Raw genomic sequence first — 26,092 nt, 5'->3', positions numbered from 1 at the left:
AGTAGATAACTCTCGCGCCAAATTGTCTGGATCCATTTCCATTCTGCCACTTTCTGATAAGGTAAGTAGCCTTGGGTGATTCATGACCTCAGTTTCTTATTCTGTAAAATGGGGAAATGTTATTTTCAACCTCATAGATAAAAGGTGCTAATCCAGCCAGGTTCGGTGGCTCAGCCTGTAATCCCGCGCCTTTGGGAGGCTGAGGTGAGTGGATTGCCTGAGCCCGCAGGTTCGAGGCCCACCTGGGCAGCAAGACTTCATCTCTACAATAAGTAAAAAAAAAAAAAAAAAAAAAAATCAGCCGAGCATGGTAGCGCGTGCCTGTAATTCCGGCTACTAGGAAGCCTGAGGCGGAAGGATCGCTGGAGCCCAGCAGGCGAGGCTGCGATGGCCGGTAGCGGCCACTGCACTCCAGTCTGGGTGACCAAGTGAGACTCCAACTCAAAAAAAAAAAAAAAGGTGCTAATCCATAGAGCATATCCAGAATGGTACCTAGCACACTCTCAGCACTAAATAATTGTTAAATATGTTATTTCCAAAACAACATGTTAAAGATCTGAGGAATTCAAAAATTTTTAGACATGAAATATACCTTCCAGTAGTTGACATTTAAATATAGATGATAAACTAATAATTACATATAGTCTCAATGTGACTAGGAAATTATGTTTGGTTCTGTGTTAACCTCGGGGATTGGTTTAGCATTTTGTTATATTCAGCACTTTACTTTTTCCTCTATTCTACATCAAATCACAAAGGCAATAGTGATTATTATGAATTTTTCTCAAGTTTTCCTAAAGAGATGTAGAAGAATGTTACCTGGCATATTTATATAGAACAATTTAAACTTCTCAATTACTCACTTGTTCTCTTTCCCAGGTTTGTTCCTTAAGCCATATAGTCTCTTGAACAAACCTTCAAAATTCACTTGCTATTTCAAACCAAATTAGCTTTTGTCCATAGCGCACAGCAAATAAATGCACGGCAGTTAGCCAAAATGTTTCCTTTTGTTTCATATTCTAAGTATATCTAATGGAAGTTTCTGTTTTTCCAGCAAAAAGTAAAATAAGAGGTGTCTAAGAACAGAAATAACTTACTTTGCCACTTCAGAGACAGAGAAATTGATTTTTAATTAGAAATTCTGGGGTGGGAGGAGCTTTCATATATAAAGTATATTTCTGTTGGACATTAAAGAAGAAACAAAATTTGAACATCTGGAAATAGAAGGGTGAATGATGAAAACAGAGGATAAATATAGAGACAGAAAATTCCAGATAGGAGAATCTAGAAGACAATGGGAACAGAGATGGAATGTTGTACTATATGTATTCAGATCAACAAGTACAAGCTTAAACAATACAAGATAGTCTCAAGAAATGTATAATGAGTGGAGAGAGGGTTACAAATATGAATTCGTTCTTTGTTAAAAGAAAATGAATGAAACATACTATTTTATGGCCAACTACTTTTTTTTTTTTTTGAGTTGGAGTCTCATGCTGGGCTGGAGTGCAGTAACATGCTCACAGCCATCCCAGCGATCCTTCTGCCTCAGCCTTCCAAGTAGCCAAAACTACAGGCACGTGCTACCATGTGCTACTACAGGCACGTACTGTTAATTTTTTGATTTATTGTAGAGACGAGGTGTCACCATGTTGCCCAGGCTGGTCTGGAACCTGAGGGCCAGACACCAACTATACTTTTAGAAACATTTTTACTCTTTCCTCTTTGATAATTACAAAAATTGGAACTATTTAGTTTACCAAAAAAAACAAAACAAAACAAAAAACTAAAGAAAATTAACTTTCATGCCTTTGTTTAATAAAGTGTTTATATGTTTGTGTAATCTGCTCTCCCTGTTAAGTTGTGGGAAACTTACTTTGAAAAAAGCCTTCCTACACTAGATAGTAGGAGTTGTGCAGTATGAAAGAAAAGCTCCCAAAAGAAAATAAATTGTACTGTAAGAACAAACCAACTTGTGCCACAAATATCTTATCTGAACTATTTGAATTTTCATGGCCTAAGTCTAGCCACTGGCTTTAAAGACAAAGAGATCAATTCTTTCTGCAATTTATCATCTTTCTCTTTATGTATTAATGGCAGGTGAACCCCTGTGCTTAGAAATGTTCTCTCAAGTTTTGAACTCTACCTTCTTGAAAGCAGTCATGGCCAATACTGCAAGGGTCTCAGGCAGTACACCTAGTCTAATGATTAAACCTTTTCTATTACAGAGGTGGCTGTCATATTTTTTTTTTCTTTTCTTTTTTTTTTAATGTCTGGAGAGATAAATGACAACCTTCAAACCCTAGAGGAAAGAACTTAATCAGATACTGTCAACAATTGGCACAGCAGGAAAACGCCAAAGTATTGACTCTCAAAAATACACACAATTCTCATATCTTTTGAAAAGCTTCACAATCAGCAACTTCAAGTGAATGATTCTTAAGAATACTCAAGTATCAGTCATTCACTAAGATCTTAAGATCAAGTGGACAATGGCATGTGATAGCTTCCATCCAAGATCCACAAAATAAGATCCAGTTGACGAAAGACAATTATTGTAATGCTTATTTTCTGACATATTAAATTTATCTCTTCTCTTTTTTGGTTTATGGTATTAGCATGCTAACAGACACTTGCTATTTATTTTTCACTATGATAGCTATAAGTATTTTATTTTTAATTTGTTTTGTGCACTCAGTCATATCTTGATATAAGTTGCACATCTGGCTTCAATTTGCTTATAATTTAGCTAAAATACACAACCAAACTTACTATTGGTTTTGTACTCATATTCTTTTGAGAACCATCCAGTATTCCTATAGGATACTAGTTTCCATAGTAATCTGTTTCCTTGGTGATTAGATTTAACCACTAATATCTCTATAGATAGAAAACAAAACATCAAGCCAGGCACATGTAGAAATGAAGATTGCAGTTTTTACATAAGCAACAGTATAGGACCTTTGTAGGAGCTAGCTTTTGTAATCAAAATTTCACAAAAATAGAACTGGAGAACAAAGGGAGTATAGTCAGAGGCTCTCTCAATTTTACAGCCTTACAAGAAAGTCACTACCTAGGCTCAACCTTAAAATTCCCTTGAATTAGATTTAAACAATGATATCAACAAATTTTACCACTTGACACCGGAACATATACTTGATGAGTGGTTGCAAAATATTGCAATACTACTCAATAATTGCATAGAATTTTTCAGTCTAAAAATGATCAGTTGGTCAAAAATAACTCATACTTAGCAACACAAAAAAGTTATTAGTTACTAATAACCAATTATATGGTGTTGGATACCTATAATCAGAGTGACTACTGTTATAACCTAGGGCACATTTTGACCCTTTATATTTCTATCTGTGGAAAAGAGAGATCCTTAAGTGACTTAATTCAATATTTATAAAAAATGGTCACACAATTTAATTGCAATAACTTATATGCCTTAAGGGAGATTTTGCTCTGTTTTCTTTTGTTCCAAAGGCTTTTCATTTTATTCTTTATAACAAACCTGAAAAAAATAGGATATGTCATAAACTGGTAAGAATACTAGCAACATTACCAATACCATAAAACTTCCTACCTAAGAGGTCCATGCATTTAGAAGGATGACAATTTAAAATAGATTTTATTTTAATATAATATTGGCCACTTGATGTACAATATGTGTTACCTTAGCAGAACATTTTGCATATATAATTAGTATTGCTGAAAATAAACAAAAAACTAGAAAGAAAACATGAAACTTGGTAATTTGATTAATACTCCCTTGTAGGAATAATACCCTTGTATTGAAGAAGAAATCTGTTCTTAATTTAGTTAATTTTTTTTAGCACCTGGCTTGGAGGTGGATTACAGAATCTGATTATCATTCTTAGTTTAGTATTTTTCTTGGTTTAAGTGACCAGATGTGTGATTTCAAATTCTGTTGCATAATTTCTGCCCCATTCAAAGATTCAACAACTAATTTACAACTAACACACACACACACACACACACACACATACACATACACACACACACAATAATTTGATTCTTAAAGAATTTGGAAAGACTATCATAAGAAATTTTGCTTACAAGCATAATATGTCAAAGGTTGGGGAAGAGGAAGGGAACCCTATCTTAAGGTATTACTGAATTCTTTTGGGGATTGAATAAAAATTTCTAAAATTAGATTATATCAAAAGTCACATAATTTTATGAGTATGTCAACATACCAAAGTGAAATAAACACATTAAATGGGAGAATTTATGTTATGTGGTTTTTAGCTCCATAAGGAGTTTAAATAATATTTTATAAAAACAATAATGAGATCAGGAATACTTTTCTTGTGCCTCTGTTAAACAATACTATATAAAGCATAAAGCATGTTTACATATTCACAAATTAAACAATAGGAAACCATGCCAAAAAACGTGATACTTCCTCCAAGAAATAGTCCTAGAATATGACTGTGAACTAACTAAAACAACTGAATTGAAGAATTTTCTTATGAAGATATTCTTAATTTTTGAGTTGGAGTCTCACTCTGTCGTCCAGACTGGAGTGGAGTGGCTGCTCCCGGCCACCGCAGCCTCGACCTGCTGGGCTCTGGCGATTCTTCTGCCTCAGCCTTCCAAGTAGCCGGAATTACAGGCATGCGCTACTACGCATGGCTGATTTTTTGATTTATTGTAGAGATGAGGTCTCGCTGCCCAGGTGGGTCTCGAACCCGCGGGCTCAGGCAATTCACTCACTTCAGCCTCCCAAAGGCATGGGATTATAGGCTGAGCCACCGAGCCCGGCTTTGAAGATATTCTTAACACCTTGCTCACTGATACTTTTTTCAGGATCCTAACTTCATTATGCCTACCAGTCAAAAGCTATTTTGTTAGAAATTCTGCCCATTCACAGCCAGTTTCCTACCTTGCAAGACCTACCATAATTTTACTCCCATTAAACTCTAAGTTCCTTTAAATATTCTTTCCTCATTGTTCTCATTTCGATATTCATTTGATACAAACTTGAGTAATCTAGTCTTCTTTATTTCATTATGTCTAGTAAACTTGATTTTATTTGACTGATAGGATTTTAAGGTGGTCATTTAGTCATCTGTCATAAGTAGTCTGGGATTATCATCTGTAAGTAAAAAGAGATTAGGAATTGTGTCTGTTGATATTCCAATGTTAGTTTTTTTTGCTCTTATCATGTATTCTTTCAAATTACATTTACTTTCTCATATGAAATCTGAATTATAAATATCTACTCTATAAAATTTATTTGCTGGTGCCAAGACAAACTTTAAAAATAATTTTCTGAAATCTGTATAATGTTATGTATAATAATAGACAATAGTTCATACATATATAACTCCATTATTTAATAAAAATTTACCTACTAATATATATTTTTGATCTTAACATAAGAGTAGCAATTCATAATTTATTATGCTTATAAGACCATTTTAATAAAATGCGTGCTAATATAATTAATAAAAATACATCTGTAGAATTTGTCATATATTATATTAAATGTGAATTATAGACTCAAAGTCATTAAAATGTTTAGCCATTTATTTTCAAATGTAGAAAGTAACAAGGAGCTTTCAATTTTTTTCCAGATTATGGATAAAGGACTAATATTTAGGGGTAATTTTTTAAAAAATCAAATTCTTTATACTTCAAGGAACTCTGTTTCATTCATAAGGTATTCTAAAAGTATGTATGTGATGCTACCAGTGAAATATTACTAAATTGTCTATAGGTAATATTCACTTAGGTTACCTGATATAAAAATGAAAACATTACATTTTCTCTTAGATTTGAAAGCTAATAACTAAGAGATTCTATTTAGTTTCACTTACTTGAATAAGATCATATTGATACTGGTGTTGGAGGTAAATTAGCCAGACATGATGACAATATTAAACTCAAACATGTAGAATTTTGGAAAAGTGAAAGGATCAAAGGAGTGAAAAAATTGACTTCTCTCTTCCCATTAAATCTGAAGTAAGGAGATGTATAATGGTGACCGTCGAAGGGGAACAAAAGTTTACATGAAGAGGCCAGGGATGGAAAGAGCCAAAGGACAGAATGTTAGTTCTGAAAATGTGATCCTTGGATCAGCAGTATCATCTGGGAATTATCCGGGAGCTTCTTTGAAATGAACAGTCTCAGGCTTGAACTAGACAGGTGATTCAAATGTGTGCTTAGGTTTATAAAGAACGTTGTTGTGTTAGAGAGCACTGAAGCGTGAACTGGATTACAAGAAACACAAAAGGACATAATGACCAGGAGCAATGTAAAAGCTTCAACATCATAGGCTAATAGGCTACTTAAGCACAAGTCCTGTGAGTGAAGCATGCTGACTCAAAGAGAGGAATTGGCCTACGGGAACATGAATTAGGAGAAAGTGAGGTAAGAATCAGCAGAGGCTCTCTCTGCTGGCATCACATTATACATAAACCATGAACTATAATTAGAGAAAGTAGGAGGAGTGAATGGTGTTTTATGATTGTGAAACTAATTTATGATACGAATGATAGTTTACATTTGCTGAAAGAAGGGCATGCTATCAAAACAAGGTTAAAATCCTGCCTTATACTCTGAGAAACGGTGTTTGACTCAATACATTTCACATAAACAATTCAAATACACCCTTAAGGACAGTGATTTATCCCTATTTACAGTCAGAACAGCCTGTTTAACTGCCATGCTGAACAGGTCGGTGGGAAGAGGCCAGAGTGGTGACAACTTTGGGTTTTCAGAAGGTGAATAATTTGCAACTCTGTAGCTTGTCCTCAAGCCTTAGTTCATTTCTTACCCCTAAATTGCATCTCCATATTCACATGCTGATTGAAAGTGCTTCTAGATCTTATAGCATATTCATTTAGTAATTTTCCTATAAGTACAGGGGTATTTTTTTCCTCTGTACTTTTTAGCATATCATCGGGTTTCTTTGAAATTGTCTTTAATTCTCTCAAGTCATAGTATATAAAAGCTATATATAAGCTGAGAATCTAAATATTAATAGTAGTATTAAAAATAAAATAGTTGTCTGGGCTTCAAAATTCATTACTGCAATTAAATTCTGCAGCAAAACTGCAACATAAGCAACATCTTGGATTTAAAATGAGAAAACTCATGCTCAACAGATAACTTGTCAATACCTACTAAATACTAAGAGCCACGAATTAAAAAAAAAAAGTTTTGTCAAATGCTAAAAAAATTCCTTCCACTTTTACTTTGTATTTACTTTCTCATATTATTCTTTCCCCATTTTTAAAACATATTTCTCTGGCTTGGTTCACTTTATATTTTTCATAAAAACACTATCTTGTTGCCACAGCTGGAGCACAGCTCTGCACAGAGATTCTGGTATGAGTATTGGCGAGATGGTCAGTGAATTCCTGATGGGGAATTCCTGATAGGAATACAGTCCCTTTTCAGAGGTCAGGGGTCCATAGCAATGGGTCTTAGAGATGACATCAAAAGTGACTTTGGCAAAGTTGCCCAGGGTGGCAGTGCAGCCTCTGGTCGAGGTGTGGCAGTCGTCGATGCCAGTCATCATCAGATTTTTAGGTGCAGGGTGAGATTATTCCAGTGCCCTAGGATAGAGGTAAGGCACACCAATGCTGAGTCACAGTGGCGGGTCATCTTGCAAGGGATGGTGTGGGGCTTGCTGCTCTTTTCCCCCCAGTAGCCTCTCCACCCAGGGACGATGGAGAGCTTGGCCAGAATGATGGCCCTTGGGATGGTGGTGGCTACTTCCTTGGAGCACTTCACACCCAGACGGAAGTGGCCATTGTAGTCCTCCATGGCAACGAACGCCTTGAACCTGGTCCACTGGCCAGTGCAGGCCTGCTTTCGCACAAGCATGATCTTCAAAACCACATCCTTCAGAGATGCTCCAAGGAAGAAGTCAATGATCTGACTCCTTTGTGGGCAGGGAGAAGAGGTAGATCTCCTCAAGTGACTTGATCTTCACCTTGACCAGGCAGCCCAGCTTGCTGACGGACATCCACTCTTCGTCCTCCGCCCTGCCTCCGCGAACTCTGCGGCCTCGCCCGCAACCCCGACCACCGACTAGACCTCGGCCCTGAGGCCTCTGCCGAAACCGCCGCAGAAGCTGCCTCGGCCTCCCATTCCAGGGCCTCCGGGGCCTCCAGGCCCTCCTGCTGCATCTGCGTCATCCACCATTTGGTGTTTTCTTGGAGAAGCAGCATATTTTTTAATTGTGAAACCAACTTTCTCAGAGGGCAGAAGCTAGACTGGATAAAGAAAATGTACATATACACAATGGAATATTATGCAGCCATAAAGGACAATATATGGACTTTCGCAGCAACTTGGATGGATTTGGTTCGACCATACTCAGTGATCTATCACAGAACCATAGAACAGAGTACCATATGTTCTCACTCATAACCGGACCTTGAACAATTATAATACTATAAGAAAGCGTTTGGCAGTAACAGGAAACTGTCAGGGAAGGTGGGGGTGAGATTGGCAGTTGAGGGAAACTGTTAGAGAAGGGAGGGGCATACCGCATCAACAAGGTTACCTGCATAATCAATGTTTGTATACCTAACCCTGAATTGTACCCCACATCTTCATAATAATAAATAAGTAAATAAATAAATAAATAAAAAGAAAAAAATTGAGTTTAGCCAGGTTATCAAATGAGAAACTAACTTCTGTCCAACCTCCTGGGGGTTTAAATAGAGATTTGTGAGCTTAGGATAGCAGGCTTCATTTATTTAACATGCTCTAAGAAAAGTTTGAAGAATTTGGAGTACCAATGACACGTGTTTATAAGAAACACACGCAGTACCCTCTCTCTAATCTAAGAGGGTGGGGAGTCTGCTCTTCAGTATTGTCCATCTGTGCATGTATACTAGAGAAATCAAGTTTATCATCTGGTTTGGGATTTTTTTTTTACTTTATTTTATTATAGAGATGCGGGGTCCAAGTGAGGATTAGATACATAAGTAATCTACATGCAGGTGAAGTTTGGACCTTCAACCGGTTCTCACTTCCCCTGGTTTAAGACCAGGTACCCTTTGTGTTGGTATGTGCTCCTGCCCTCAGCAGTGTCCTGCGACTGCCGATCCTTCCCTTATGCTATTGTGATAAATGTTCAGGTTCCACTTATGAGTGAGAACATGTGGTGTTTGACTCTTTGTTTCTGTGATAGATCACTAAGTACAATAGTCTCCAGCTCCATACAATTTGCAGCAAAGTCCATGATTTTGTCCTTAAGTTAGAATTTAATGATTATAGGAGATTGTTTGAAATTTTGTGTTTATCAAGAAAATTTAGTGATTTAAAAGACTGAGAAATCCTTACCTACTATATAACATGTGGCTGAGAATTTGCAAAATTTCTCAAGAAAGGGTCTTGGGATCATATAGAAGGTGGGTGACATTTAGCAACATAATTATACTCAGAAGCCTGAGCACATTTTTAAAAGCTTCCCATGGATCCTCTTACTATTAGACCATGTAATAATCCTATTGGTTCTGTACCAGTGATGATTACATTTTCTGTTTTCCTCAGATAAGTTAGTATTTTCTTGCCAACATCAGCTTTTAAATAAAATGCTATAAACAAGTCATCTTATTCCCCCCACCCAGTGGAATAAAATAAAATCCTAAGTGATTTAGGTTATATCAGAAATACTTTTTTGGTGGGGGAAAAAACCCTAAAAACATAGCTTTTGAAAAATATAACTCATTATTTATATGTTTCAAATGGAGCTCAAATTTATGATTTTTTTCAATTTGAACTTGATCTTTTTTTAGATTTAAAAAATATATCACAACATACTGCTGATTGTTTGCAACTATAAATACATATGTTCATTTTTAAAAATTTTGTTTAAGTTGAATATCAGATGCCATATACTTTATCATCCTCCATTATATTATTCTCAAACTTTCCAGGAGTAAGGCATGCCTTGTCTTATGTGACTATATGTGACAACAGCTGAGAATAAAGTAACCCAAACTCTGAGTAACTAGTAACCTAAACTCTGACTAATCTGAAAATTCATGGTCTAAGCATGAAGGAGGCTATGCTATATATAAATAAAGAATAAACATATTGGCAGGGAACACAAAATATTTTAGTTCTAATTATATCTAAAGGCATTTACTTACTGTAATAGTGAATCAACATTTAAAAATACAATACTATGACACAGATTTTTCCTCAGATTTTCCTAATCTCTAAAGGAGTTCTGCTTAGAGAACTGAGGAGAGGAAACAACTATTCAAAGAAGACATTTTTAAAATATCAAAAAGAGAAAATTATTAATGAATTTTTTCCACCACAAAAACCCCAGAACCAAGATTTCACGGGGGAATTTTACCAAAGTTTAGTAGACTAACTTATTTCAGTGACTAATGTTATTCCATAGAATTAAAAAATAAACTGTCCAAATTCTGGTAATAAGTATAACATTACATGTTTTAAGTCTGATAAAACAGGACAGAAATCTATAAACCATTATCATCCATGTACATCAACTTAATATATTAAATAAAATATTAGGAGATAGAATCCAACAGTACACCAATAATAGGTTACATCCTGACCAAGTAGTATTTATTAATAGAATACAAGGTTGGTTTAACATTAGAAAATCAAGCAAGCCGGGCTCGGTGGCTCAGCCTATAATCCCGCGCCTTTGGGAGGCTGAGGTGAGTGGATTGCCTGAGCCCGCGGGTTCGAGACCCACCTGGGCAGCGAGACCTCATCTCTACAATAAATCAAAAAATCAGCCGGGCGTGGTAGCGCATGCCTGTAATTCCGGCTACTCGGAAGGCTGAGGCGGAAGGATCGCCGGAGCCCAGCAGGCGAGGCTGCGGTGGCCAGGAGCGGCCACTGCACTCCAATCTGGGTGACAGAGTGAGACTCCAACTCAAAAAAAAAAAAAAAAAAAAGAAAATCAAGCAATATTATACATGATACTAATGGAATTAAAGTAAATTTTAATATAATTATTGGAAAAAGCTACTCACAAAATTCAACACCTGTTTCTAACAAAAACACGTAACTAAGTAAATAGGAATTAAAAAAATAATGTTATATATTGTAATGATTACACTAGTTGCTTTAGGACTAAGATAAATATATATAGTACAGAAAATAATATATATGTGCATGCATATAGAAACATATATATACCTTAATCTTAATTATTGGGGAAAAACACTAGAGGCATGAATCATTTTCATTAATATCAGGAGCAAACCAAACATTTTAATAGAGTGTAAGTCAATGTAATTGACAAAATAAATCAGTTAGAAGCATAATAATTGCTAAATAAAATAATAGCAACTATATTTGTAAGTAATATAATAGTATGCTTGGAAACTCTAGGAAAGCAATGATAAAATGAAAAAAAAAACTAGTTCAAACAATGAAAGAAAGAAGTAAATGAGCAGATAAAGAAATAAAAACACAATTATTTTTAGCCCTCATTACACAAATAATAACACAATAGCAACAAAGAAGATTTGCTATTCTGGAATTAATTTGATAAGAAATCTGCAAAGTCTGAAGAAGAAAGCAACTTTAAAAACCAGATTGTAACAAATAGAAAGACATTCTCTGTTCTTAGATAGGAAAAATCAACATTACAAACAAAGTTTTCCTTACATTTATGCATGCAATATAATCCAAATTTATAAATGTGTTTATGATGCAAATTTATGCAAACGTATGAATCTACATTTATGAATGTATTTATAAATGTAATCTAAAATTACAATGTGTTTTTATAAAGTTAGACAAGTTGATTTAAAAGTTCATATAGAAAATATGGACATGAAAATATGTGCAGGTAGTCTGGAAAACACACACAAGAAAAAAAAGGTAGCCATACAAGACATTAAAGCTTATCATCAACCTCTGTAAATGAAAATCATGTAGTATGGTTTACGAATAGACAAAACTGTGTACTAAAAAAAAAAAAAAAGAAAGCCAAGACATAGAACCAATATACATATGGCAATTTAGTGCAGTCATGAATCACATAAAAACATTTTGGTCAATGATGAACTGCTTATATGGTAGTGATCCCATAAAACTATAATGTAAGGTCAGGCTCAGTGGCTCAGCCTATAATCCCAGCACTTTGGGAGGCCAAGGTGAGAGGATTGCCTGAGCCCACGGGATTGAGACCAGTCCCAGCAACTTGGTGAGACCTTATCTCTACAATAAATCTTTTTAAAAAAATTAGTCGGGCGTGGTAGTACACGTCTGTAGTTCCAGTTACTTGGAAGGCTGAGGCAGAAGGATTGCCAGAGACCAGCAGGTAGATGCTGGGGTGTCCATGAGTGTGCCACTGCACTCCACCCTAGGTGATGGAGTGAGACTCCAACTCAAAAAAAAGAAGAAACTATAATGGAGCTGAAAAATTCCTATTGCCTACTGAAATTGTAGCCAGTGTCATTGTGTAAAACATACTTCACATTTTTGTGGTGATGCTGGTACAAACAAACCTACTATGCTTCGAGTTGAATAAAGTACAGAAGATATAATTATGTGCAGTACATAATGCTTGATAATGATAATAAACAACTCTGTTACTGGTTCATACATTTACTATACAGTACTTACAATTTTATCATTAGCTCAGATGTACTCCTTCTACTTACCAAAAAAATAAATAAATAAAATAAAACAAAACTATAAAATAACCTCAAACAGATCCTTCAGGAAATATTCGAGAAGAAGGCATTGTTACCACAGAAGATGATAGTTCCATGTGTGCTGTTGCCTCTAAAGATCTTCCAGTGGGAGAAGACATGGAGGTAGAAGAAAGTGGTCCTCACCCGATGTAAGGCTAAGCCAATGTGTGTGGAGGTGGAAGATAGTGGTCCTGACCCTATGTAAGCCTAAGCTAAGGTGTATGTTTGTGACTTAGTTTCTAACAAAAATATGAAAAATAAAAAATTTAAAAATAGAAGAAAATATATAGACTAAGGATATAAGCAAGAATAGTTTTGTATACTTGTACAATGTATTTGTGTTTTAAGCTGTGCTATTACAAAATGAGTAAAAAAGTTAAAAAAATCTAAAATTTTATAATGTAAAATAGTTACAGTAAACTGAGTTTAATTATTATTGCAGAATAAAAATTTTAACTACAAATACAGTGTACCCTAATTATGCACTGTTTATAAAGTCTACAGTGGTACACAGTAATGTTGATCTTCACATTCACTCACCACTCGCTCATTGACCCTCCCAGAGCAATTTCCAGACCTACAACCTCTATTTATGGTAGGTGCCTTACACAGATGTACTGCTTTTAATTATATATGATACATTTTTACTGTTCTTTATATTTAGATACACAAATAACATTGTGTTACAATTGCCTACAGTATCCAGTACAGTAACATGCCATAAAGGCTTGTAGCCTATGAACGATAAGCTACATAATATAGTGTAGGTATGTAGTAGGCTATACTATCTAGGTGTGTGTAAGTGTACTCTATGACGTTAACATAATGATGAAATTACCCAAAGATGACACATTTCTCAGAATGTATCTCTATCATTAAGTGATGCATGACTGTGTATCATAAACTTGGTATCTCAAAATACTAGGGCAATAATGAACTGTTTAAGATTGCTAGGACAACTGGGTGACCTTTCAGAAAAAATTAAAATTAATCCCAATCTTCACAACATACACAAGAATAAACTAATAGAGTAGGCAACTAAATTAAATATATAAAATCATCAAGTTCAAGAAAGAAACTGAGTGAATTTCTTTGTAATTTCAATGTTTACAAAACCTAGTTGTTATAAAGTCTTACTTAATAAAACTTAAAATCACAAACATACTATTCATAAATTTGACAACATAAAGTGATATTTTGCATAACAAAAAAAATAAGCTAAACACAAAATACAAGAAGGTGAAAAAAAAACCTGACAAAGTAAAATAAGATCTATATTTACATGTACTACTTATAATTTGAAAGGACAAAGGACTAAAAACCCAATGGTAAAAGTACATAAGACAATTGTCAAAAAGTTATAAAGATGCTCTTGATCTTATAAAAATATTCGAATTAATTCATAATTAGAGCTATACAAATTTAAGTCATACATTTACACATATTTATTACACAGTTTCTTTCTAAATCACACTGCAATAATTTTTTTTCATGAGGTTATAGGAAAGTTCCAGGTACTTTAAATTATCTGAAAGATAGTAAATTGGTAAGCTTCTGAAGAGAAATTTAATACCTAAAAATATATACATATATACATAACTTTTACTTTAGTAATTTTACTTCTAGAAAAGTCCCTGCAGATACACCTTTAACAATGCAATATACTTATGCACATAGATATTTATTGAAGTTTTGTTTATAATTGCATAATTATGGGAACAACCTAGATACACACACATCCATAGAAGAATAGGTGACTAAACTGTGCTAGATCTATACAGCAGATTACCATGCAACTGTAAAAAAGAAGGATGAAAGATCTATCTGTACTGACATAGAATAAATTTCAAGGTATATTAAGTTTTCAAAAAAGCAAAGTGCAAAAGAGTGTTTTTGCTAAGTTGGAAAGAAAGAAATATGAAAAAATTCCTTGTATCTACTCATTTGTGCAAGATAAATACAGGAATAATAATTCAGAAACTAATGTGGTAATGAGGAAATGACACTGAGTAAACTTCCCTGCCTAGCTGTAACTCTTAGAACTACTTAGTGTTTCACATATTCAAAATATGAATTGGTAGTTTATATCAATCAGAATGCAAGGAAATCTCAGATAAAATGCAAAATATAATAAATGAACCTTACTGTACTAACAGGTAAATAGCATAACCACAGTGAATGGGGTGAGGAAGAAATAAGCTGACAACTAAATTCAGTAAACAATGTTTTGATATTATATGGACAAAGAGAAACATAACTACATTAGATATTGTACTACAGTTAGCACATTTGAGTTTATGTGATTTGTAAGTCAGAAATTCTGAAATTGCTTTATGTGCATATTAATTTATAACTAATTATACTGTGGTGAATAAGGGTCAAACATCTCACTATAGGAGAAAGGAATTACAAATAAGGAAAGGAAGAAGGTTGGAATCATCTCTGCTTTGTAATATTGAAATATGTTATTAATATGAACTTATTGATAGGTTTACAAATATGTATATGCAAGTGTGTCAATTATCTGTTACTGTATCACAACACAAACCTAAAGTTTTAAAACAATGCACATTTGCTAATTTTCAGTTTTTATTGGTCAAGAGTGCAGTCACTGCTAAAGTGGATCTCCACTTCAGCATCTTACTGAAACTTCAGCTGGGGTTGACTGAAATCATTCTCATCTGGTGGCTTGACTGGAGAAGAATCTGCTTCCTATCTTACTAGGATTGTTTACAGAATTTATTTCTTTGCGGTTATAAAGTTGAAAGTTTCAGTTTTTTGCTGACCATTGACATAGTCATCTTTAACTCCTAGACCCCCAGTGGAGTTTCCTGGCATGTGTAGTTTGCTTTCTCAAGACCAGTAGGAGGGCAAATGTGCTAGCAAGAAGGAATCATATAACATGACATAGTTGGCCGGGCTCGGTGGCTCAGCCTATAATCCCGCACTTTGGGAGGCTGAGGTGAGTGAATTGCCTGAGCCTGTGGGTTCCAGACCTGCCTGGGCAACTTGGCGAGACCTCATCTCTACAATAAACCAAAAAAATTAGCCAGGCGTGATAGTACGTGCCTGTAGTTCCAGCTACTTGGAAGCCTGAGGTGGAAGGATCGCTGGACCCCAGCAGGTCGAGGCTGCGGTGGCCGGAGTGGCCACTGCACTCCAGTCTGGGTGACTGAGTGAGACTCCAACTCAAAAAAAAAAAAAATTTTAAAAAAATTTTAAAAATTTAAAAATTAAAAAAAAAACTATGACATAGTCATGAGAAAGATTGACTTCCCATCACCTTTACAATGTTCTATTAGTCAGAAGCAAGTTACAGGCTCCATCTACATTCAAGGGGAAAAGATCATGCAAAGGCATGAATGCCAAGAAGTAAGGGTTGAGAGAGGAACATCTAAAGTCTGTCTGCAAGTGGAAGTATACTTACATATATTTTCTGTCTGTATACTGAAGAAGACAAAATTTAAATTAGAAAAAAAGGTAACTTTTCAGTAATAATAACGAAATTTACTTTTCTCTAGAAACTCAAAAAATTAAGGCAGTTTCTGCCTTTTATGAAATATAACTTCTTTTGGTAATCTTTCTCCCTACCCTCTGATTCTTCTATATCAAATAAAATGTATAAAACACTAATCTGTTGATCAGGCTTTGTTTGATATATCTCATATTAAAGTAATGGCTTTCTATTAGTATATGAATATCATTTTACAAAAAATTTTTGGCATTTAATTAATTAATTTTTATTTTAACAATGTGGGGTACAATTCAGCATTAGGTATACAAGTGGTGATCATACAGTTAAAGTGTGGACCTCCCTTTGGCCCCCACTTTGCCTGGTTTGAGATCAGGTATGCTTACTGATGTTGTGCCCCCCCCCCACTCTCCCCAGTGGGATCCCTTCCTTACAGTATTATGATAAGTGTTCAGGGTCCACTTATGAGAACATGTGGTACTCTGTTCTTTGTTTCTGTGATAGATCACCAAGTATGATAGACTCTAATCCATCCAAGTTGCTGCAAAGTCTATATGTTTGTCCTTCTTTATGGTTGCATAATATTCTATTGTGTATGTGTACCACTTTTTAAAAAATTCACTCCAGTTTCGATGGGCAGCATGGTTTGTTTCATGTTTTTGCTATTGTGAATAGTGCTGCAATGAACATGTATGGGCAGGTATCTTTTGGAAGTGATTTGAGTTCCTCTGGGTATATTCCCACTAGGGCGATTGCTGGGTCATATGGAAGGTCAATGTCTAGTTCTTTTAGAAATCACCACACAGTTTTCCAAATAAGTTGCACTAATTAGCATTCCCATGAGCAGTGTAGAAGTGTTCCGTTTTCTCCGCATTCTAGCAAGCATTTATTGTTGTTGTTGTTTTATTAGTGATGGCCATTCTTCCTGGGGTTAAGTGATATCTTAATATGATTTTGATCTGCATTTCTGTCATGATTAGTGAGGCTGAGCACTTTTTCATATGTTTTGTTGGCTGCCTGAATATATTCTTTTGAGAATTGTCTATTCATATCTTTTGCCCACTTTTTATTGGGGCTGTCTGTTTTCTTTTTCTTTCAGCATGCTTGAGTTCCTTGTAGATCCTGGATGTTAGACCTTTGTCAGATATACAGTTGATGGATTTAATTTAAATGTTTAATTTATTTGGTCAATATAATCCTATATATCTATTTTTGTCACTAGAAATAAACCAGATTTTTTTCAAGAATTTTTATTTTTATTATATTAAATTACATTTAAATACAAATTCAATTTTATGAATCTTAAGAAACATAATTCTTTTAGACATATAGAAATTGTGAAAACAATGAAATAAAGAGTGCAACATAGAGCAGAAATAAGCATTAATCAGAAATGGAGGTGCTAGAGGTGAAGGTTTCAGAAAGGTTCATAGCTATGCCAAAGTATGAAAAAGGGCAAGTGTGAGAGAGGGAAAAATAATAAAAGAAAACTTACATAATTGTCATATTAATCAGGAATAATATCAAAGAAACAGTTGAACAAATGGTAGTATGACAAGCTAACTAGCAAAGGTTTCAGAAGGTCTCTTCATTTTTGACTTTAAAAATGTCTACAAGCTGACATGCTTTCTGTTCATCTAAAATTTTCTTTTCTTGGTAATTTGAACTATGTAGATCATATGGAGCAATTCTTTTTTAAGGCTATATGCACTTCTTAAGACTGCATGCAGTTGTAGTAAAAAAAAAAACAACAACTGATAACAAATAGTGACCATTTAGTAGCAAAAAAAGAGATACAAAACTGTGGTGAGCCGGCTGTGGAGGCCCGCCTGAGTGTTAGGGATCCAGGCAGGCTGCGGACCCTGAGACCACTAGGATGAGTTCAGGAGCTGAAGGCCCATTCCCTCTTCCCTTCTTTGCTGTTTGGCACATTCCACTAGCAGGGACTTTGATGATCTAAGCATGAAGTTCTGAGAATATGACAGGCATGGCTTACTTTAGGAGTCCATTGTTCCCATTTCTCACAGACTGCGGTTTCAACTTTAAATTTAACATAATTCAAACTCAGGTCACATTTAGGAGCTTTTAATATGGTACAAACTTCTTTTAAGATTTAAAAGTATATTTGTAGAATTAGTATATACATACAAAGTGCTGTTTCAACCTTAATAATATAGATAAATATCTAGAGTTACTAGAAATGGCCCAGCATGAACTTTGGGCTGGGCCACATTCCTAAAGACCCAGCACAAACTTTGGGCTGGGCCATATTCCTAAGGGCCCAGCATGAATTTTGGGCTGGGCCACATTCCTAAGGGCCCAGTGCATACTTTGGACTAGGCTGCTTTCTTTTAAACTGGTTTTTAGCTACAGTTAGTATAGGGTTTTTTCCTACTTATTATAGAAATTGAATTTATTTTATTCATAGAAAGTATTGTAGAATAGGTTATGCTATGTCAATGAATTATGTCAGTTCAAGCATGATCAAACATGATATTTTGAGGTTTAATAAGAATACAGCTAACTTTAGAAATTACATTGTTTCCATTTTCTACATTTGTGGTTTTGGCTTTAACACAATTTACAGTTTATATTTGAGTTTTATTTTTTAGAAGCTTTATTGCTGATGATCAGAATTAGGATTTAGAAACTTTTATAAAAGTTAAAATAGATTTATAGGATTTTGCAACAGCAATTTTGTTAAGAGATTGTAATCAATTGTTCCCAGAAATGGCCCAGCCTGATCTTTTGACTGGGCCACATTCCTTAGGAATTGGTTTGGGCTATAATTAAGAGTTTCTATAGTGTAGGTAGAATTAGCATAAAATAGAGAGGAATTGGGATTTAGGTTGGTTATTAGGTGTTGTGTATGCATAGGCTTTAAAAGTTATTGATTATTAGAATATTATGATATTAGAATTGTTGTATTGCTTTTAAGAAATATTAACCAAGCATGAGGAACAGTGAGATAGTTTTGGGATCCTCATTCATCATGCTTGGGGAAACACCTGGTGGGTGGAGGCTGCCCCTCATCCACCTGGCTCTATGTTCATGTAAATGTCTTGTGATTTGATTGGGACTGACCTTCCTCTTACTCCAGGAAACACCTGGTAGGTGAGGGATGCTCCTCATTCACCTGGCTTTGTGTTCATGTAAAAGTTTTGTGATTTAATTGGGATTGTTCTTCCTCATGCCTGAGGAAACACCTGGTGGGGGGGGCGCCCCTCCTGCACCTGGCTTTGTGTTCACGTGAAAGACTTGTAAGACTGCCTGTGTAAAATTTGGGGATAAATACACACTGTAAACTCCCAATAAACAGCTTCTGCACTAGACAGAATCCAGCTTCTTTCTTTCTCCCCCAGTTCTCTTTCTTTCTTTTAATATCTATCCCTATGAATCGCCAATGCCATCACACTTTCCAAGGGACCCCCTAAATCTCTTTGCAGGGGCTGGTCCCCCGAACAAAACAAATAAATAACAAATAAAAAAATTATGGCAATTGATAACTAGAAAAAGAATAGGGTCTATCCTATTTTGTGCTATTCCAAAATTTTTGAAGAGCCCCACATTTATTAAAAATTACAAGTTTTGCCAAAACATTTTTTCTTGTAATATTTATAGATTATATTACTTGTAAATAGGTGACATGTTTACCTCTTGGCTAGAGTAAAAGACAGTTTTACACTTTCCCCCCCCTAAACCTGGGGAAAGATGGGCAAGATGGCAACAGAACTGGTCAGAGTGAGGGAGGCTCTGCAAAAGCGAGTGTCCATAAAGACTGTCTGTTTGAATGAGTGTTTTCTGGTGGGTGAGAGAAAATATGTCTGAGGGGCGATTCAGGTTCAAGCACCAGAGGCTCTTCTCTGGAGCTGACTGAAACCCACCACTGCCCTGATCGGAGCCCCTGGCATGCAAGATCCTCTGCCATTCTCAGGGTTCTCTTAGGAGGAGGCAGCAGAGATCACCTGTTCCTCAGCACCTAGCAGCTGGTCCACACCACCAACTGAGGCAACAGACCAGATGCTAGCAGCAGGGACTGTGGTGAGGAAATCTGGAAACTGAGTCCCACCACAAGTGAGGAGACACTGACCACTGTTCCAGGACAGGCAGAGACCTGTGTTGCTCTTCCCAGCTCTCTCCAGCTCCAACCTGAGACCCAGAGGCTATCTCTACATCCCTCTGGGATGGACCATCAGACACGGAGAGACAGATGCTCCTCCCCTGTGCTGAACCAGGTGCACACATCTAATCTGAGTGAAAGACTTAGTGGCAGCAGCAGATAAGTACCACATATTCTCACTCATAAGTGGACCTTGAACAATTGTCATAATACTATAAGAAAAGGATTGGCAGTAGTGTGACGCTGCTGGGAGGTGGGGGTAGGGTGGGATTGGCAGTAGTGGGAAACTGCCAGGGGAGGGGAAGCACATCTCATCAACAAGGGTACCTGCATAATAAACATTTGTACATCTAACCCTGAATTGTACCTCGCATCTTTAAAAAGAAAGAAAGAAATCAAAGATGACACAAACAAATGGAAAAATATTCCATGCTCATGGATTGGAAGAATGAACATTGTTAAAATGTCCATCCTACCCAAGGTAATCTACAGATTTAATGCAATACCCATTGAATTCCCAACATTATTATTCTCAGACCTGGAAATGACAATACAGATATTCATAATGGAAACATATTTCACTACTTATAGACAAAACAATCCTCAGCCAAAGAAACAAAGCAGTAGGTATCACATTCCCAGTCTTTAATATTTATTATAAGGCTACAATAATCAAAACAGCCTGGTATTGGTACAAGAACAGTCATATAGACTAATGGAACAGGACAAAGATTCCAGGAGCAAAACTTTAATTTTTCGCCCAACTCATCTTCAACAAAGCCTCCAGTGAACTTATTCAGTAAATGGTGCTGTGAAAACTGGGTGACCACATGTAGAAGATTAAAACAAGAACCCTACCTATCACCATACAGAAAACTCAACTCTAAATAGATCAAAGACCTAAATGTAAAACCTTAAACTATAAGAAACCCTAGAAAATGCAGGAGACACCCTTATGGAAATTGTAACTGGCAACCAATTTCTAATCAAAATACCAAGTGTTCATGCCAGAAGAGATAAGATAGACAAGTGGGACCTCATCAAAATAAAAAGCTCTTGCAAACCAAAAGAAACCATCAAGATAACAGGGAGACAGCACACAGAATGGAAAAAAATAATTTGCCAAATGTAGATTTGACAACTGCCTAACTTCCAGGATGTACAAGAACTCAAATGTGTGGGGGGAAGAAAAACAAACCAAATAGTTCTTTTAAAAAGTGGGAAAAGATAAAAATATATGAATAGACATTTCTCAAATGAAGACATACAAGCAGCCAACAGATACATGAAAAATGGCCATCCTTACTAATCATTAAAGAAATGCAAATTAAAACCACATTGAGATACCACTAAACTCCAGTCGGGATGGCCATCATCAATAACTCAATGACAGATGCTGGATAGGATTTGGGGAAAAGGGAACACTTCTACTCTGTTGGTGGGCATGTAAACTAGTACAACCTCTCTGGAAAACAGTTTGGCAATTCCTAAAAGATCTCAGTATCAACCTTCTATATTACCCTGCAATTCCTCTTCTGGGAATATACCTAGAGGAACTCAAATCACTTTTTGAAAAAGATACCTGCATACACATGTTTATTGCAACATTATTCACAATAGCTAAAAGATGGAACCCACTGTGCTGCCCATCAAAAGAGGACTGGATAAAAAAATGTGGTACTTATACATGATGGAATATTATGCAGCCACAAAGAAAGACAAAATTATGAACTTCACAGTACGTTGGATAGAATTAGTGTCTATAATGAAATATCCTTCTGAGAAACCTATAATAGCCTGTAATAAATTGCTTGACATAAGTAACTTCATTTTGTAACAGATCTTCCAGAAATAACCCCCTTATGTAACCTTCCCATAATCACACCACACACCCACATTCTTATTCCCCTCAGTGTTTGAAAACGCCCTAGTTACACAAATTTTGTACCCCTTCACATTAGAATGTTTTGCCAAGAAATATAAATCAAACGATACAGCTTATGTAATTATATACCCCCTACTCACTCTGTTTGGGTCCAAGAGCTTTTATGGCAATAACCTTTCTTGGTCACCGACTTCAATAAAGAACTCATAAATTTGACCCACTGTGCATTGGTGTCTCCTTTCTCGCACTCCAGTTATAACATTTGGAGGCCCCAGCAAGATTTTTTGCCAACCTCAGGAAGTGGCTTTGCTCTAGTTCTCCCTGGTTTGGTGGAGGAGTTATAGGGGAGGTGCCCACTGAGTCATTCCAAGGTCCCATAACCTCTCATCTGACTCAGAGGGACAAGGAATGACTGCTGATTTCCCCCCACTTCAAAAATTCCTGAGTCCATCTGTGTTCTTCTAGGAGGTAAGAATCTGTTTAATTTGTATGTGGCCACAACTCTGTTGAGGAGGAGGGAGCCTGATGAGGCTGCCCCTGAGACTCTGTTTGTTGACCCAAAATGTTTATAGAACAGTGCCTCAGTTTAGTATCTGTTTTCTGTTTGGGTACCTGCTTTGACTTATGATTGCTTATGACATTGGCCCTTTCCTTCTTTTGTGTTCTTGCTGTGCTCTTTGCTATAGGGTTTGCTTCTGCTGTACTTTTCGACTAATCATCAGGTCAGAAACTTCTGTTTTTTTTTACTTATCTTTTTGTGATTGGAGGTCTGATCCTAATCAGGTGCCTCCTGTGATTTACTAGTTTTAGCAATGTGTGGCAACAAGCTTCTCAAACCTCTAGTCCCCTGGACTGTATGATAAAAAAATTTTCTCCTTTAAATCACAGAGGGGGGAAGAAAGAAACAAGCTTTAGGAACCACACCCATCTCACCCACTTCTGCATTGCCTGCAGATCAGGTAAATTAATTTCACTGACAGAGGTTTGTAATCAGCTATAGTGGTTTTCACTGCCAAATTGCTAACGGATTTAAAAAATCTCCTTTTAGACACAAGAAAAAATAACAAAATAACCTGGGTTTTACTTTCTAGGTCAAATCTATTATTTAAAAAAACTGTTTTCTCTTGCCAATGTTTACCTGTTTTAAATTCTGAACTTAAGCTACAACTTTCTTCAGACTTTAAAGTACAACTATAAATAATTTACAAGGGAATATTTCAATGTATGTTAATAAATTAAAGACTTTAGCTAATCATATGGGACTGCTGTCACTTTTCCAGCATTATTTCTGGGACAATAGCCTTTTTCATCATTGTTTACTTGATAATTTTTGTCTGTGCTCTCGTTCGTGTTTTATTAAATCCAAATGACATTTGGTTAAAGTCCCACAGTTTCCTATTCGTGCCCTTAAGATATTTCTCAAGCATAATCAGTTCTCTGGACTTGGTCATCTTTCATTCTCACTCTGACTCAGGCACTCTTCTTCCATCTCCCCTCTATCTCCTCTGCCTCTGGCAACCTGTCTCTGACCTTGGACCAACCTGGCCCCTCTCCTTCTCCTCCTGGAAGTTCCTTCTCCACAGGGGGCAGATTGGACCGAGTGGCCCTTCTTTTTATACACTCCTTTTTCCACCTCTGATTTATACAAAAACCCTCCATTCTCAGAGAAGTCACAGTTTCTAACTTCTTTAACCCTATCTCAGTTATGCACACTCCTTGCCCCACCTGGGATGATTGCCAGCAGCTCCTTTGCCTAGGATAATTTCCTGCAGCTCCTTTTAACCCTATCTACCTCTGAAAAGTAAGAACGCATTAAAGTTGAGGCTAAAAAGTCTATTCTAGCCTCAACTGTGGGTACACAGAAAGTCAAGAAATATTAGATAAGGTATTTCCCTCTTCTCACCCAAACTGGAACCCTAACACTTTGACAGGGTCCAGGGCATTAGATACTTATCACTAGACTCTATTAGCTGGTTTGAGGAGTGTGGCCTGGAAACCTATCAACCTTTCTAAGAACTACCAAGATTCTCCAGGGTCCCGAGGAATCTCCAGGGGGCATTTCTTAAATGCCTTCAGGAGATTTTTCGTACCTATACCCTGTTTGATCCCTTGATCTCTGAGAATGCTCATGCTATCAATTTGGCATATGTGACTCAAGCAGCTCTGAACATCTGGACAAAGTACAGACAACTCAAGAGACAGATAAAACAGCCAGATGTCAGGCAAAAATATTGGTAACTGTCTTCCAAGCCTCCCAACCTGACTAAAAACCACTGTGCCAGAGAAAAGGGGAAGCTAAAAAAGAACATAAGGAAACTGAGTACCCCTCATTGACTAAAAATCATTGTGCATGTTGCAGAGAATTCGGTCACTAAAAAAAAATAATAATAATTACTCCTCACATTAAAAGACTCTTGACGGCTAACATTTTAACACCATGTAAGTCAGCATAAACACTCCTTTACTGCCAGTTAAAAACAAAAACAAAAAACCCTGGGAAATTCTGACTACTGACCAGTTCAGGACTTGAGGAAGGTCAATAAAAGGTTTAAAACAATTCATCCTACTGTTCTCAACCCATATACATTGCTCAGCCCTCTCCCCCCTCAACAGCAGGTGTACACTATGCTGGTTTAAAGAATGCCTTCTTTTCCATTCCCTTGTCCCCTGTCAGCCAACTAATTTTTGCCTTTGAATGGATAGATCCTGACTCAGGGGACACCAGTCAACTAACTTGAGCACAGTTACCACAGGTCTTCAAAAACTCCCTGACACTTTTCAGGGAAGCCTTGCAACAGGACTTATCAGGGTTCTGTAACTATACCTTGAATGTACTTTGCTCCAGTATGAAAACAATCTCTTGCTTGCAGCAGTAGACTTGGACACTTGCTTAAAGGCACTAAGGCTTTGTTGCAGCTTCTCCAGGACTTGGGCTACCGTGTATTGACTAAGAAAGCACAGCTCTGTTCAACTGAAGCCTCCTATCTGGGATACAGGTTGACAAAATGTAAATGAGCCCTAACCTCAGCCCAGAAGGAAGACATTCTCTGAATTCCCTCACCAACATCGAAAAAACAGGTATGTGAATTCCTGGGGGGTAGCAGGGTACTGCTGACTGTAAATTCTGGGATTTGCTGAGATTGCTAATCCTCTATACATAGCCACAGCAGGGGATCAACCCCTAAAATGAACTGCTACTGAGAAACAAGTGTTCCAGCAGTTAAAAACGGCTCTTACCCAAGCCCTGGCTTTAGCCCTCCCAGATGTTACCAAGCCTTTTCACTTATTTATTTATAAATAGTGGGAAATTACAAAAAGGGGTTCTTACCCAGACCCTAGGATCCTGGAGACAACTGGTGACCTATTTGTCAAAAAGACTGGACTCAGTGGCCTCTAGCTAGCCATCCTGAATTCGGGCCATCGCTGCTATAGCTGTACTGGTTAAGGTTTATCTGCTTCAGGATCCCAAGGTGACCTAGCTCTAACAGTTCCCCATGCAGTTGAGACTCTGACATTTAGTGGTCAGGAGCAAATGCTCATGTCACCCAATTTCAGAGCTTCCTACTTGACCAACCTCGACTGCATTTTTCTTCTACTCAGAGCCTCAACCCAGCAACCCTACTGCCTGGTGATAATTCAGAAACACCAGTTTATAACTGTGAAAACATATTAAACATCTCTCAAGGCAGCTGATCTTCAGGATACTCTCCTAAGCCAGGATGATGCTGACCTGTTCACGGATGGGAAGAGTCTGGTAATAGGGGGAGTCCACAAGGCTGGTGCAGCAGTAACCACAGCTCACAATGTAACCTGGTCACAGCTTCTGCCCAATGGAACATCGGCTCAAAAGGCTGAGTTAATTGCTTTAACTCAGGCCCTGTGCTGGGGAACAGGAAAGAAGGTAAACATTTTCACCAACAGCTGATATGCTT

General features: G+C 36.6%; 1 pseudogene; it reads right to left on the bottom strand.

Moving 5' to 3' along the window:
- Nucleotides 1-7,316: 7,316 nt before the first annotated feature.
- Nucleotides 7,317-8,177, bottom strand: LOC103276011 (annotated as a pseudogene).
- Nucleotides 8,178-26,092: the final 17,915 nt, after the last annotated feature.

The sequence above is a fragment of the Carlito syrichta genome, unplaced genomic scaffold (assembly GCF_000164805.1).
Source record: "Carlito syrichta isolate Samal-C Ts95f unplaced genomic scaffold, Tarsius_syrichta-2.0.1 Scaffold315840, whole genome shotgun sequence".
In the NCBI taxonomy this organism is placed as follows: domain Eukaryota; kingdom Metazoa; phylum Chordata; class Mammalia; order Primates; family Tarsiidae; genus Carlito; species Carlito syrichta.
Note: the sequence above shows the minus strand (reverse complement) of the source record. Positions and strands in the feature narration are given on the sequence as shown.